This window comes from Tupaia chinensis, unplaced genomic scaffold (genome assembly GCF_000334495.1).
Source record: "Tupaia chinensis unplaced genomic scaffold, TupChi_1.0 Scaffold000047_1, whole genome shotgun sequence".
In the NCBI taxonomy this organism is placed as follows: Eukaryota; Metazoa; Chordata; class Mammalia; order Scandentia; family Tupaiidae; genus Tupaia; species Tupaia belangeri.
Window position 1 is genome coordinate 7,364,896 of NW_006159505.1, and position 16,728 is coordinate 7,381,623.

Below are 16,728 nucleotides of genomic sequence, written 5' to 3' on the forward strand. Positions count from 1 at the left end.
TCCGTCAGCCCGGGCAGGGCCGCCGGGCCACCGCCGCGCGCTCCCTCCCGCCTTCGCGCAGCTGCCGGCGCGCTCCGACGGGAACCGCGCTTCCGCCTTCCCTGGGTAGAATCCGCGCTCCGGGCTGCTCTGCCCTCGGGCTGCCAGTGTCCCTCCACCGTCCCTTCTGCTGGACACCCACGCACCCACCAGGCCGCTTCTGGTCTGCCCAGGCTTAGGGCGTTCACTTGGGCTTCTTTTGAACAAATTCTTGAACTTCTGAACCTCAGTTGTTAACTGCTGCTGCTGTTTATAGGGTTAGGAGTCCGGAAAGCGCTGCTGTCCCGAGTACCCAGCTTCCCCTTTCCCCCTCAGGGCCTGGGAAAAGCCACGCTGCCTGTGCACCCCAGGGTGCCCTCTACTTCCCGGTTCCGATTCAGAACCTGGGCTGAGCAGGAAGGGACACACACTCAGGGGCCTGAATTCACAGCCTCTGGATGCTTCCATGTGTGCCCAGCGTGAACTTCCCCTTTCTAATGAAGGAAGCCAGCCTACGGCCAGTGGCCATCTCCCAGGAAACTCCTCAAGACTGGCAGGGGGAATGGGGCAAGCTTTTCCAACACGCATCCCATCGGAGTGCAGGCCTTCACAGGGGTGGATGGGGGCTTCGACCTCTGAGTCTTCCCTAAGCCACTTACCTCCTCAGGGTGCTCTCTTTGAAAAGTTGCTTGAAGATGGGTGACCAGTGGCAGACAGGGCTCAAAGTGTTCAGGGGCACTACAGAGGCACTGACAGTCTGATGCCATGTAGGATGCACCCAGACCCCAGAGAAGGATCCCCCTCGAGGTGCAGTCCACCAGATGGCTTCCCAAGGGGCCGGAGTCAGGGAGAAGGGCCCCACTTTGAACAGACAACCTCAGAAGGGCATTGGAGATCAAGCCCAGACCTCAGTGAAGAGAGGGAGGCTGTGGCCCCTGGCTCCAGACTGGGACTCCGAGGTCACCTCCCTCCCTCAGCAGCAGCAGCAGCAGCAGCAGCGTACCCTCACAGGTCAGTTCTCTGTGGAGGGAGCTGGACTTGGGCTCTGAGACTGTGTGCCTGGCAACCAAATGCCCTCCAGTCTCTTCACGTGTTGGCATGCAATCCTGCCAGAATTCTCTTCCAAGAAAAGGCATTCTCTCGGTCCCAGTCTTTGCCAACAACAGTCTGTGCTGCCTGCCTGCTGGGTGCACCCAAGTGGGCACTGTGTCTCTGAGCCTGGAGGAGCTGATGGAGACAGAGGTGGTGCCCCAAGCCCTTAAAAGCTGCTCCAGGGTACTTATCCGGAGGGTCTCAGGGAGGGTACTGACTCCCACACCCAGGTGTTGCTGCTTTATATTTTCATTATTTTTGGTCTTCTAGGGACATCTCTTATCACCCGCACCCTCTCCCATCCCGTAAGAAAGGGCCGGCGTCCTCACTTCGTCTGCCCCTTCCTCTTGCCTCCTTGACATATTAGAAGAATGTTTTTCCATTTCTTTTGATGTCTTTTACAAGTTGCATCTCATTTCCTGCTTGGGCATTTCTGACCTCGAGTGACTCCTACCCAGGAAGCTATGTGGCCGGTCTCCCCAGTGTCCTGCCCAGACTCCACGTTGAGAGAGCCAGTCCTCCCTGTGCAGCTGCTGGCCAACTCAATTTCCTCCCACCTTCTGCACCTTCTTTCCAGGGGCTCCAAAGGGGAGGCCTCTGTCAGGCCTTCACCAGTGTTTCCAGGAGGAAGCTGGATCTCAGGGAGGTCCCATCCCTCCCATGGTTCTTCCTGAAGGCCTGTATTCCTTACTTCCCTCATGGGCCACGTTGGGTGGGGTGAATGGAGTACAGGGTATGAGGAGAGAACGAATGAGGACCTCCAGCATCCTAAGCATGCAGAGGCCAGTCTTGGTGCCCCAAGGGCCTATGGGAGGTGGAAGTGGTGGGGCTAGGATCTTCTCAATCTTGGCTCCACATATTCCCAAGCAGTAAGCAGAAGACTTACAAACCCCCTAAAATGAGCCACTGCAAGGACCAACCTGCAGCCTGGTGGTCAGTGAAGCTGGATCCCATATAACCAACGGCATGATTCAAGTCTTGAACCCGGTGGCTTGAAAAACACACTGGACATGTGTGCATGCATGCCCCAAATCCTGACAGGGTGGAGAAATGGAGGGACGGGATGGCCGTGTGACTGTGCCCCATGGTGGTGGGGAGGGGGGCTTTCTCTCTCTCCTCTCTCTGTATCTCTCTAGTGAATGCGTATGCCCACTGGCAAAATACACATTTATTTTTTGGAAAGTTTTGCTATAGGGCATGTTCACTCACCAGACAGACAGAGAGAGACAGAGAGACAGAGAGCAAGAAATCACTCCCCAGTGAGGATGGCCATGCCTCAATCCCTTCTCCATTCTCCTCTCACGGTCTTGGGCATGCACATACATGTGCCCAGCGTGAGTTTAAGCCACCAGGTCCGGGATTCAAACCACAGTTGTATACGTGGGAGTCCAGTGACATAGCCATTACACCAACTGCTGGTCCCAGCAAAATACATATTTTTAAAATGAGCCACAGGAAAGAAAAAAAAAGGCACTTGACAGAATTTAACTGCTATGTCTCCCCTTTCTTTTTTCCTTCCTTCTTTTTTTCCTTTCTCTCTCTCTCTCTCTCTCTCTCTCTCTCTCTCTCCTCTTTCTCTTTTTCCCTCCTAGTCTCTCTGTCTCTCTCTGGCATATGGCTCTGGGATTAAAGCAGCAGACATCAGGAACCAACAGGCAGGTCTCAGGCCAGACCCTGAACTCATGCTGAGACCCAGAAATATGGAAAGTCAAAGCCCAAAGTCTCTGCCCCTTTGGAGCTCCGTACACCAAGGAAAGATCAGAGCACAGAGGGTACCATCTTTCAGCGATGCTGAGATAACAGGAGACAAACATTTGGCTTTGTCTCAACCCTCAGCTCCACTCCTCCTCCGGGACCAGGACCCAGGAATGTCTGTCTGTCACGATATAGCATTAGGCCAGCCTCCTGCCTAGTCTCTGCCCCGTGAGCCTCCCTAGCACAGTCAGGGATAGAGCATGGCCCACCCCACACAGTAAGAATGAGGGACACTAGATGTCTTAGTCCTGCGCTAACGACACACCTGAGACTGGGCAATTCACAGAGAACAGAAGTTGATTTCTCACAGATCTGGAGGCTCGGGGGCCAAGATCAGGGTCCCAGCGTGTTTATCGGCAGTGAGAGCTGCTTTCTGCTTCCAAGATGGTGCCTATTGCTGAATCCGCCCCGGTGGAAGATGAAGGGACAGGCAAAGCCTTTTTTACAAGGGCCTTAATCCCACTCATGAGGGACCCCTCATGACCTAATCTCCTCCTGAGAGCCCAGCTCTTGATACTAGATTGGACATTAAATCTCAACATATCAATTTTGGAGGGGACACATACAAACCATCACCCCAGGAGGCTTCGCCACACTCTTCGGGTTTAAGGGTCTGTCATCTGGACTGTGGGGGAAGCACTGGGGTTGAATCATAAAACCCCAACAAAATGAAAGCCCCCCCAGAGCATCAGGGGGTGGGAGCTCCCTCCCACCCAGACTGAATTCAGGCCAGGCTGCAGGGAGAGGGTCCCTGGTTCCGTGAGGCCATACAGTGGAGGAGTCTGCAGGGGCAGATTTCACATTATGGACAAACTTCACAGACCCGAAGAGCAGTTGAGCAAGGCAGGCCCTCATGCCTCCCCCGATTCTATGCTTCTCCTTCAGAGAAGGGAAATCAGCACCTGAGAGGAAGAGGTTCACTCTTTGCCTCTCTCACCATAAAGAGACCAGTTGTGAAGGGAGAGGGTCAGACCCCAGTAAGGAGGGAGAAGGCAAATGAGAGGCAACCAGCAAGACAGTCCAGGCACTGGTCACAAACCAACACTCCCTCTGTACTCTGCTCCAAGTCGGGCCTTTCCTCACGCGGGGCTGGTACCAACGCTACATGTCAGCCATGAACCAGCCACTCCGAGACCTAAACCTGGTCCATGGGCCCCCACTGACACCCTATGATTGCCTGGAGGCAGCCTAAGACCATCAGGCATGTGGCAATTAGCCACAGGCAGATGGCAGTTTCGAGGGAAAGGCAGAAATAGTGATTTTTGCTCATTTGTAGACTACAAATGTAAGGCCTATTGTGCTCCCAAAGTCAGCCCCAAAGGGTTGGAGACGCTATGTGTTAGCGTCTATACGTGACTAGTGCTATGTGTTAGCATTTATACGTGTGGCATTTCTATATGCATTACTATCAAGGTCATCAAAAATAGACCAATGGCTCAAAAGAATCCCAGCAAAGCAGCAACATTGTAACCATTCAGGATTGGATCCCAGTGTGACTGTAAGATATCCCCTACAGGAGGGCACCAAACACCAAGTGTGACACTGGACGCAGGATGTAACTGGACTCCTGGGTGCATAGTGTGTCCATTTTTTTTTTTTAAGAACTATTTTGGGGCCAGCAGATGGTGTAATGGTTACGTCACTGGACTCCCATGTAGCCAACTGTGGTTCAAGTCCCGGACCCCGTGGCTTAAACTCGCACCAGGCATATGTGCATGTATGCCCAAGATCCTGAGAGGACAATGGAAGAGAAGGGATTGCGGCATGGCCATACCCTCCCCTCTGCTCCTGGGGGAGTGATTTCTTGCTTTCTGTCTCTCTGTCTTTTTGTTGAGCATGTGCACCCCACAGCAAAAATCTCTAAAAAAAAATTTTTTTAAAGCCTACTTTATTGTTATTATTTAAATTTGACTGGAGGGATAAGAAAGAAAGCCACCAAGTCTGGGACCTGAACTGCAGTCGGCCACATGGGAGTCCAGCGCTCCAACCACCATGCCACCTGCAGGCCCTGGTATATGAGCTCTTAAGAGACTTAGCCAGGTAGTGGCATGAGGACAGCTGTGGTTTTATGTCATTTTCAAACAAAATACAGAGCACTCCCTGGAAGTCCACTTTCTTCCAGAAGAAGTGAAAAGGAATGTTTCCAAGGACAAAGCCCATGAAAGCCACACTGGCAGTGGAGAGGAGGCCACACCTGCCTCTCTCGTCCTCACTGCACTTGCAGGAACGCGGCTTGCTGCACTTGCACAAAGCAAAGATTTGCAGGTGGGAGGACACAGGGTTTGCGATCTGCTTTAAACCGCACCAGCAAAAAAAAAAAAAAAAAGAAAGAAAACAAAACAAAAGCTAAAAGTAAACATGGGGGACAGGAAACGGTAACAGGATTGAAAAAATGTTAATGACTATGGAGGCTACCCGGCCAGTACATAGGGCTCATTACACTCTTCTGCGTATGTGTGCAAATTTTCGTAAGAATTGGTTTTAGGTAGTAGACGTGACAGTACCACGGATTGGGCCAGCAGGTTAAGGCGGCTGGATTCCACTTGGCAGACTGTGCGGTTTGAGTCCCAGACCCCACAGCTTGAAAATCACACCAGGCACATGTGTGTGCATGCTCAAAAATCCCAAAAGGAGACAGGAGGAGAAGGGACTGATTGCTGGGGGGCCATCTCCCCTGGGGGGTGACTTCTCACTTTCCCTCTCTCTTTCTTCTCTCTTTCCCGCTCTGTCTCCTGTGAGTGCATGTGCCCTATGCAAAAAAGCTAAACAAAAAAACAGAAAGTTAACGAAAAAGAGATAGTATGTATTTGTATATACCATACATATATACATGCACATATATACCTACATGTGCTATGTGTATAAAATATACACATTACATGTATGTATAATGTAAATATGTACATTATATATGTATATAGGTGTATATTGTTATTATTCAATGGCTCTTCAAAAAGTTCGTGGAAAATGCATATTAAGAAATAATTTTGGGGGTCAGTGAGTAGTGTGGTGGTTAAGGTGCTGGATTCCCACATAACCAACCACAGTTGGAGTCCCAGACCTGGTGACTTTAAAAATCATGCTGGGCACATGTGTATGCGTGCCCAAAGTCCCAGGAGGAGAATGGAGAAAAAAGGATTGCAGCATGGCCACACACACCACCGGGAAGTGATTTCTCACTTTTCCTCTCTCTGTTTCTCTCTGGCCAATGCATACACCCCATGACAAAAAAAGAAAAAAGAGAGAGAGAGAGACAAAGAAAGTAAAAGATAAAACTATGCATGGATTTCAAACTTTCTTTGCACCAAAATAAACTCATATTTTTGTTCTATTTTTCCATTGATTTTTTGCAGTCCTCTTGAGTGTGTATATGTGTACACACACATGTATATTCTACACACACACAATAAAAGAGGGCAGAAAGTGTTGCCAGCAAATGCTCTTATCAAGAATTTTTGTCGGGACCAGCAGTTAGCGTAATGGCTATGTCGCTGGACTCCCATGTAGTCGACCGCAGTTCGAGTCCCGGACCCGGTGGCTTAAAACTCACACCGGCTGCATGTGTGTGCGTGCCCAAGATCCTGAGAGGAGAATGGAGGAGAAGGGATTGTGGCGTGACCATCCCCCCTGAGGGGGAGTGATTTATCGCTTTCTGTCTCTCTGTCTCTCTCTGTCTGGCGAGCACATGCGCCCTATAGCAAAAACCTCTCAAAAAAAAAAAAATAATAATTTTTGCCGACATCTCAGTGACCTTGGGATTGAGGGGTTCTTGCTGACATGTGTCCTCAGCTGTCTGCCTCTCATCTGGCCCCACATTTTTCTCATGTGGGTGAGAAATGTGAACTGACCAAGTCATCAAGCATTGAGAAGTGCTAAATGACTTTTTTTTGTCCTGTTTATTACTGAAAATCCATGCTAGAGTAAAAAAATTGCTTTTGTTTTGAATTTAGGTAATGATTATTTTATAAGAGCAAACCCCCCAAAACGCTCTGGATATAAATCAGTCTCTTGCACCAGGTACTGATGGAAAGGACAGTGGAGTCAAGATGGCTGCAAACTCTTCAACGCTTAACCCACTGAGAGGCAGCGTCATCTTCCTGAGTCAGGGGTGGTCTCAGTAACTTGATTGAATGAAATGAGGCAGAAATGATGTTGCACTGTTTCTGAGACTCGATCTTTTGAGCCTTGCCGTTTCCTTCTGTGACTCCTGGAATCCTCGCTCTTAGAACCCAGAACCATGGAACACTGCCATGCTGTGAGGAAGCCCAAGCAGGTCTGTGGAAGAAGCATGTGAAAAGGAGCTGAGACCTCCAACTGGCAGCTCACAGAGCTCTGCCAGGCGTGGAAATGAGCCATCTGGGAAGCTGATGTTCCTACTCCTATCAAACCACTCCAGCTGACACTCCCCCCACACACACACAGGAGAGCCAAACTACCCTGCCATTCTTGCCAGATTCCTGGCTCATAATCATAGGTGTCAATGAAACCATTGTTTTAAACCACAAAGTATTGGGACCGCCTTTTACTTGGCAAGAGATCATTAGAGCAGGTGTTATCAGGCTGACAAAGAGAAGGTACGTGCTGCCAGTCCACACCTGACTTCACGCTCCTGATGTCAAATGGTACAGTTGTGGTTGAGATTTGGGACTGGAAGCGTTGGTGAGCAGTGAGTACATAGGCATTTGACACTGAAACCCGCTGGCCCAGAAGAGAAGACCCGTGCCTGGGGCCTTTCCAGCAACAGCTAAGATCAAAGCATTTCTTCCTGGTGCCTGTAGGCCATTAGAAGCCATTTCAATGTTTTATTCCAAGGAGCCTGTCCATAGAACATATTCCGTGGTATAAACAAGATATCAACTACCTCTGAAACACTCACTCCAGGGCTTAAATAACACAATTTTTAACTTTCAGAATAAGCGACTGGGACTTAAGTATGCCAAACTATGGGGCAAACAGCTCACTCAATCTTTGAAACTTTGACCCTTTCCCAAACTGCAACAATTTTCTTCCTTCATCAAAGAAAACATAAGGGGGGGGGGGGGAGCAGAGAGGGATATGATGGTAAAACATGATGGGCTGCAACACAATCCAACATAGGAAAGTTCCCGGTTCAAATTCAGAGACCTCCCTGAGTATGCCTAGTACATGCTTTCCAATGATCCAGGGCTGGCTGAAGCTGGAAGTGATGTCAAGACCCTGTTGGGAATGCTATCCCCCTCTCCCTCTCCCTCTGTCTCTGACTCTCTCTCTCTCTATTTCTCTTATAGAAAAAAATAAACAAACAAAAAAGATGAATTAGTGGAGACTTTTTAAAGCACACACAAACACTACAGCAGAACAGTCTCCAAGGGGAGGACAAAGAACCCCTTTACTGCCAAGTGGAAATACTCATCTTCAACCCTTAAATGTGACGTGCTTAATTTAGCACCTATAAGACACAGGGAGGACTCTCTTTAGGATCCACATGTCCAAGTACCTAGAATCATTTGACCATGCCCACAGCCTCTTGCTTTTGTACTTGTAAATCTCTAGCAGTGAGTTAGGATCTGCAGGGAAACTGTATCTGTCAGCTCAGCTTACATTCTGCTGTGTAACAAACAAACCCAAACCTCTCAGTAGCTTACACCAAGAGTAGAGTATATCTCCTTAATGGGCTATGGCTGCACTCTATCTTCATGGAAGGAGTAAACCCTACCCAAGATCTTCGTTGTCTCACAGCAGAGGGATCAAATGGCAGTATGCTGACTTCTGCAGGTTCTGCTCAGCAATGGCATGTCACTCACTTTTACTGTTGGCCAAAGCAAGTAACATGGCCAACTCTGATATCAACATGCAGAAGATGTTGAATCTTCCCACAAGGCAGGGCAGCAAATACTTGGACAGTAATGCAATCTACCACAGGGCCAACTAGATGAGGACCCGACCAAGGGCTCAAGCTCTTCATCCTCAGCCAGGTCAAATCAGCTGGGGAACTGAGATAAAGCCATGATTATCAATATTAATTTTTAATTATGCTTTGTACCTTTCATGTCCAAATTGGCATTGGAGTGGCTCATAGTTGAGAAACATTTAAAAAACGATGCTCTTCAACAGGAACTTTCATTCACTGCTGGTGGTAATGCAAAATGGTGTAACCACTTTGGAAGACAATTTGGTGGTTTCTTACAAAGCTAAGCATACTCTTGGGGCTGGCAAGTGGTATGGCGGTTAAAGATTTTGGACTCCCACATGGCCAACTGTGGTTTGAATCCCAGACCTGGCAGCATGTTTTCTCACTTTCTCTCTCTCACTCTGTCCCTCTCTGGTCAAATTAAAGTAAATAAATAAATAAAGCTAAATAAAATAATTCTTTGAAAAATAGCTAAGCAGGGAACTAGCAGTTAGCGTAATGGCTATGTCGCTGGACTCCCACATAGTCGACCGCGGTTCACGTCCTGGACCCAGTGGCTTAAAACTCACGCCGGACGCATGTGCGTGCATGCCCAAGATCCCGAGAGGAGAATGGAGGAGAAGGGATTGCGGCGTGGCCATCCCCCCTGGGGGGTGATTTCTCGCTTTCTATCTCTAATGTCTCTCTCTGTCTGTCTGGTGAGCACACGCGCCCTATAGCGAAAATCTCTCCAAAAAACAAACAAACAAAAAAAAATAGCTAAGCATACTCTTAACACATGATGCAGAGAATGGACTCCTTGGCAATTACCACAATGCCATTTAACTTGCATCTGCACAAAACATATGGACATTTATAGCAACTTTATTCATAATTGCCCACACCTGGAAGCAACTAAGATGTCCTTTAGTAACTGAATAGATAAATAAACTGGTATACCCAGACAATGGGATATTATTCTGTGCTAAAAAAAAAAAAAAAAAAAAAAAAGCCAAGTACCTAGAATCATTTGACCATGCCCACAGCCTCTTGCTTTTGTACTTGTAAATCTCTAGCAGTGAGTTAGGATCTGCAGGGAAACTGTATCTGTCAGCTCAGCTTACATTCTGCTGTGTAACAAACAAACCCAAACCTCTCAGTAGCTTACACCAAGAGTAGAGTATATCTCCTTAATGGGCTATGGCTGCACTCTATCTTCATGGAAGGAGTAAACCCTACCCAAGATCTTCGTTGTCTCACAGCAGAGGGATCAAATGGCAGTATGCTGACTTCTGCAGGTTCTGCTCAGCAATGGCATGTCACTCACTTTTACTGTTGGCCAAAGCAAGTAACATGGCCAACTCTGATATCAACATGCAGAAGATGTTGAATCTTCCCACAAGGCAGGGCAGCAAATACTTGGACAGTAATGCAATCTACCACAGGGCCAACTAGATGAGGACCCGACCAAGGGCTCAAGCTCTTCATCCTCAGCCAGGTCAAATCAGCTGGGGAACTGAGATAAAGCCATGATTATCAATATTAATTTTTAATTATGCTTTGTACCTTTCATGTCCAAATTGGCATTGGAGTGGCTCATAGTTGAGAAACATTTAAAAAACGATGCTCTTCAACAGGAACTTTCATTCACTGCTGGTGGTAATGCAAAATGGTGTAACCACTTTGGAAGACAATTTGGTGGTTTCTTACAAAGCTAAGCATACTCTTGGGGCTGGCAAGTGGTATGGCGGTTAAAGATTTTGGACTCCCACATGGCCAACTGTGGTTTGAATCCCAGACCTGGCAGCATGTTTTCTCACTTTCTCTCTCTCACTCTGTCCCTCTCTGGTCAAATTAAAGTAAATAAATAAATAAAGCTAAATAAAATAATTCTTTGAAAAATAGCTAAGCAGGGAACTAGCAGTTAGCGTAATGGCTATGTCGCTGGACTCCCACGTAGTCGACCGCGGTTCACGTCCTGGACCCAGTGGCTTAAAACTCACGCCGGACGCATGTGCGTGCATGCCCAAGATCCCGAGAGGAGAATGGAGGAGAAGGGATTGCGGCGTGGCCATCCCCCCTGGGGGGTGATTTCTCGCTTTCTATCTCTAATGTCTCTCTCTGTCTGTCTGGTGAGCACACGCGCCCTATAGCGAAAATCTCTCCAAAAAACAAACAAACAAAAAAAAATAGCTAAGCATACTCTTAACACATGATGCAGAGAATGGACTCCTTGGCAATTACCACAATGCCATTTAACTTGCATCTGCACAAAACATATGGACATTTATAGCAACTTTATTCATAATTGCCCACACCTGGAAGCAACTAAGATGTCCTTTAGTAACTGAATAGATAAATAAACTGGTATACCCAGACAATGGGATATTATTCTGTGCTAAAAAAAAAAAAAAAAAAAAAAAAAAAAAACGAGCTATTAAGTCATGGAATGACATGGAAGAACCTCAAATGCTGATTCCTAAGTAAAAGAAGGAGTCATACAATACTGTGTGATTTACACCCTATGACAGTCTAGAAGAGACAAAACTATGGAGACAGTAAAACAAAGTAGTGGTGGGGCCAATGGGAGGCATGATGGTTGGGGCGCTGGACTCCCATATGGCCAATCACTGTTTGGGTCCTGTACCTGGTGGCTTGCTTTCTCACTTTCCCTCTCTCTCTCTCTAAAAACACTAAATAAAATAAAATAAAATAATTCTTTTTTAAAAAAACGAAGTGGTTGGGGCCGGCAGGTGGCATGGTGGTTGAGGCACTGTCCTCCCACACGGCCCACCTTGATTCATATCCCAGAACTGGTAGGCTGCTTTCGTACTCTCCCTTTCTCTCTGTATGTCTTTCTCTGGTCAAAATTGAAGAAGAAGAAGAAGAAGAAGAAGAAGAACTAAAATTTAAAATAAATAAATCTTAAAAAAAAAAAAGGCAATGGTGGAGTCAGCAGACAGTGTGGTGGTTGGAGCACTGGACTCCCACATGGCCAACCAGGCTCGGGTCCTGTACCTGGTGAATTGTTTTCTCACTTTCCCCTTCTCTCTCTCTCTCTCTGTCTCTCTCTGGTCAAATAGTAATAATAACAACACTAAATTAAATAAAATAATTACTTTTTTTAAAGCAGTGGTTGCCAGGAGTTAGGGAAGCAGGATGAATGAATAGGCTGTTTTGGGCTGTGAAACTCTTCTGTATGATACTGTAATGGTAGATACAGGACATGAAGCATTTGTCAAAACAATGTACAAACAAATACCGAGAGTGAAACTTAATGTTGACGATGGACTTTAGTTAAGAATACTGTATCAAGGACCAGCAGTTAGCGTAATGGCTATGTCACTGGACTCCCACGTAGTCGACCGCGGTTTGCGTCCCAGACTCGGTGGCTTAAAAACTCACACCGAGCGCGTGTGAGTGCATGCCCAAGATCCCGAGAGGAGAACAGAAGAGAAGGGATTGCGGGGTGGCCATTCCCCCGGGGGGGTGATTTCTCGCTTTCTGCTGTCTCTGTCTGTCTGGTGAGCGCACGTGCCCTATAGAAAAAAAAAAAAACTGTATCAAGAAATAAAAAACAAACCAATAGTGCTCCTAAGACAGCATTAAAGGAAACCAGCTAGGACCTCTGAGGTTGGCGGAGCTGGGCTGGCGCTGGGCTGGAGGCTTTACCAGTGAGCAACGCTGGTTACTTTGCCTCTCATGGCCTCACCATGCTCATCTGTAACATGGGCCCCAGCTCCTCATTAGCAGGGCATTGAGAGAACTAACATGTATCTTGGTGTCTGTAAGGCCTGGCTGAAAGTAGAAATCAGAGCAGAGAATGGCTCGAATTACAATTGGTGTCCAAAAGAAGGGGCTTTGATCCCTTGCTCTCTCCTTCTCTGGGAAGCATTCCCAGCTCGGAGAACAGCCCTACCTTCACATCCACATAGAGCCCAAAACCTCAAGAGCCTTCTGGTACCTGCTTTCTTATACTCCCACCTCCCATCCAATTCATTAGTAAGTCCTTTTAGTTCCCCACCAAATGCATCTCATAGCTCCCCCAAAAACCCGCCTCCAGCACCCCATCCCAAGACTTCACACGCACCCCAGGTCTCAGGGCCTTTTGTACTGGCTAGTCCCTCCACTCTGACCCTCTGTTCTCTCCCAGTTAATCCATATGCATCACCTGCTAGGAGCAGGAGGGGGGCTTCCTGACCTATTTTAAACAAAAGCCTGCTGCTCTGCTCTGTTTACTCTTAACATTTACCACCTGTGAACACTCTCTAGCTCACTTATTGGGTTGTATTAAGTCACCTCCCATGACAGATAGAGGCGCTCCCAGAGTGGGGGATTATGGGTCTCTTCTGCAAAGTGTGAGTCTCTTCTGGTCATTGCTGTGTCTCTGGTGCCTAGAATGAGGCTGGCATTCTGGGGCTCTTAGAGTATTTGCAGAACTCTGTCCCTCGGCCTGCACCGCCTAAGTAGCCTCCTAGCCCCTCTCCCCTACCTTCTTGGGGCTCTCCTCCTTTCTCCACTCACCAGCCTGAAGTGTTCCTGTCACTCCCTGCTTCATTTCCTCCAGAGGCTCCCCACTACTGCAGACTAAATCCCAACCTTTGACCTTGGCCCATCAGGCTCAGGAAGGTACAGGAAACCAGGAGAAACGGGAGAGGCCCAGCAGGCACACCCCAAAAGGCACTCTTAAAATGAAGAACGGGTAAACTGCATGCTGGCCCAACACCTAAGCCAGGTCAGGCGAGGCCCCCTGGCACCATAGGGCACCCCTCTTCCCCACCAAGCGCCCTCAGCTTCATCCCATCTTGACCCCCTGGATCCAGCACACTCACCCTTCCTCCCTCATGGCCTTTGTCTAGTGTTCTCTTGAGCTCCCTGGTCACCCCAGCAAAAGCCCTCCCACTGTCCAGCATCAGCCTTGCCGCCATGGGTTCACTGATTTGTAGGTTAAGGCCTACAGTCTTCCCAGACTGATCCACAAGGCAGGATGCAGTGGTTTGGAGACAGATCCCAGAGAACCCCAATCCCAAACTCCTCCTTTATGCCAGGGTCAGTGGCATGACCTCTGGCGGGTTACTCGGTGCCTCAGTTTCCTCCTTGGACAAACAGGGAACAGTGGGACCTTGCTGGTAGCATTGAGCTGAAGATGAACCCTGCTCAGTCCATGCCTGGCACGTGGAGAGGCCGTTATTACCACTGGGCTTGGTTGTTGTGCTTGCTGCCATCATTTTCATTACCACGGAACTCCAGGGCAGCTGGAGCCAGACTTCCACGGAGGGCACCCCACCCTGTGTTCCAGCCTCCCACCAGCCATCGCTAGTCTTGTGCTAGGCTTTGTACCTGCACCCCAGCAACAGCACAGGTGAAGAAAGCGCTTTGTAGACAGTGCCATCTGATATTATTATTTCTGTGATTATCCTCCTATGAAAATCACAGGACGCCAGAGCTGGAAGGAACCTTGGAAATGTCTCAGCCTAGATAAAGAAATCAAGTTCCCCGAGCAAAGGAAGGACTTGCCTAAGGTCACATGTGGCCCACAAGCCAAGGCTCTTTCCAAAAAAAACCCAGGGCTGTTACCCTATGAAGGGCAGCCTCTGGATTCCTGTTGCCAGCTTCTGCCCTGGGGAGAAACTTCACCCAAAAAACAACACTGACATTCGTCTTCCCAACCCAGGCAGCCCACACTGTGGAGAAAGCCCCCCTTGAGTGACATCAGTAAGCTGGTGTACAGGTAGGGTGCACCTCCACGTCCCCATGCTCATGGGCTAGGGCTGGGAGGAGGTCAGGTACTGAAGCCTAGCTAGCTCCACCGGCCAAAGGAGGCCTCTGCAGCAGATATGGTTGTGGACCCTGAGGCCCTACCCCAGCCAAAATCTGTCACCCGTAACAGTTCATTTAGGTCACCTCGAGTGCCCACCCATTGCCTGTCAGGCATGTGGCCCAGGTCTCCACTGCCCATGATGACTACTGTCATCCTCCTCCCCCTCAGGGCAAAAAAGACCTTGTCCTGGTCCCCCAGGTGGATGCAGTGGGGCTTCTCCCCAAGAGGAGAGGTTTGAAATCTGAAGTCAGATCTATATAGGTCTAATTCCCACCCCCCAGGGTGACAAGGCGGTGGGGCCTGCCACTCAGTTGGGAGTGAAGGGCATTTTTCAGTGTCTGGCCCAGCTGGGCCTTTTAGGCAGCTGGGGAGGTTAAGTTAATAATATGTCGAAATCCATCTTGAAAAATCTCTGCTTGAGCCTGCCCTTGCCCCCAACCAGTGGGGGAAGTGGGCGATTGTCACCGGGGCCCCAGAGCAGTCCACCGGCTCTCCTCTTCTCCCGGCCCAAGGCACCGGCAGAAAATACCGCTAGCTGTTCTGTTTTTGCTATTTTACATCACCCTTTCCATTGTAAGCCATCATTTTCAGAGGTTTATAGGTCAGCTATATAAAAAAAAAAAAAAAACCTCTCCTCTGACTAAAAGGGGGCACTCTGAAACTAGTAGGCTCTGGTGAAGCTGGCAGAGTGAATGCTTGGGTGGTAGACAGCCTTGAATTCTTCCGCCAAAGCACGTCAGAACCCGGTCAGAGCCCGCAGCTCCTCACCCCACCTGGTTCCAGGTCCCTGGTCCCAAGACGCCTCCCTCTTGCCCTCCCCCTCCCCCTCAGCAGACCTAGAGTCGGCCCCCTCCCCATCTTCCCCCTCCCCATCTTCCGGGCCAATAGGCCATGAACACTTTGGGGTATCCTTCTGCCCAGTGGGGACCTCTGCCCCTGCCCCAGTCCCAGTCCAGCCTGGCTGGCCCCGGCCTGCCCCCGCCCCAGCCCCGGCCTGTGCCCCCCCAATGGAGGGGACTCTGAGGCAGTTGGGGCTTCACTTTGTTCACATCCATTGGTGCCGCAGGCAGGAAGGGGATCTTTGTCCAGTCCCTGCGGGAGCCCTCTGAAGCCCCACTCCCAGCCTTCTGCCCACTGGCCAGAGCCCTTTTCGGCCCAGGGTGGTGAAAGGGTAGGAAAAAAAAAAGATGCGGACATTTCCTTGAAACAAGAAAAATCACTGAGCCTGAGTGAGGTGGAGGCAGGTCAGGGGTAGGTGCAGCCCATACTAATTTGCAGCCCGGCCATAGAGGATGACACATAGGCGGCGCGGGCGGGGCCGCCCTGTTCTAAATGAAGAACTTGGAGCAGGTGGGTGAGGGCGAGGCCTAAGCCGAAAGAAAACCCTCCTTTCTTTTGGATCAACTTCGTAGAAAGCAGCCTGAGTCCGCCACTGCCAAGCAGCCACTTTGGCCCGCTCTCCAGCGTGTTCTGTCTCCCGGCTTTTGGGAGGGAAAAAAAAAAAAAACTGGAGGCGTGTACAAGCACAAACAGACTGGAGTTGCAGCAGTTTTCGGCCTCTTTATTTAGAACCCGGCGGACGATGGGCCGGGGCAGTGGTACAGTCGGCTCAGGAACCATTTTAACAGATTTGTCTTCAAGTTTAAAATAGTAACAGTAACAGTACAAGAGACAGCCAAAGCGCGAAGAGACTTGCAAGCTAAATGGGCATGTTTGGCGACTAGAGCTTGGGAGTGACCCCTTCCCCTATGGAGTCCGCTATAAAAATAAATGTACATTTGTGAAGAACCTGTAGCGGTGATATATAGTGCCTTTGGTATAACCAATAACCGAGATAGTGCGTGGCAGAGCGACCCACGCCTTGACATAAATAGAAAATATAAGTTAGTATAACTTTAGAACTTTTTGTACAAATATACATGGTTTTTTATTTTTTCTGTTTTTTTTTTCTTTTTTTCCTTTTTGTGCACTGAGTTTCAGCAGAGATTAAACATTTTATATAAATGACTCTTAAAGCTTTTACACCTTGGGACCAGTGTACTCTCTTCGGTGCAGAATACATTTAGATATAAAAGACGTTATTAATACATTGCACAATTTTCAAACTTTGAACACAAAACCGAACGCTGCTCTGCGGCAGCTGCCGCCGGTTGCTGCTACATGAACGGTCCCA

General features: G+C 48.9%; 1 protein-coding gene across 1 annotated transcript in view; it reads right to left on the minus strand.

Annotated features, from left to right (window-relative positions):
• CDKN1C (cyclin dependent kinase inhibitor 1C) overlaps positions 1 to 16,728 on the minus strand; it is a 32,012-nt gene that overhangs the window by 4,507 nt on the left and 10,777 nt on the right. The gene's annotated exons all lie outside the window — the stretch shown is intronic.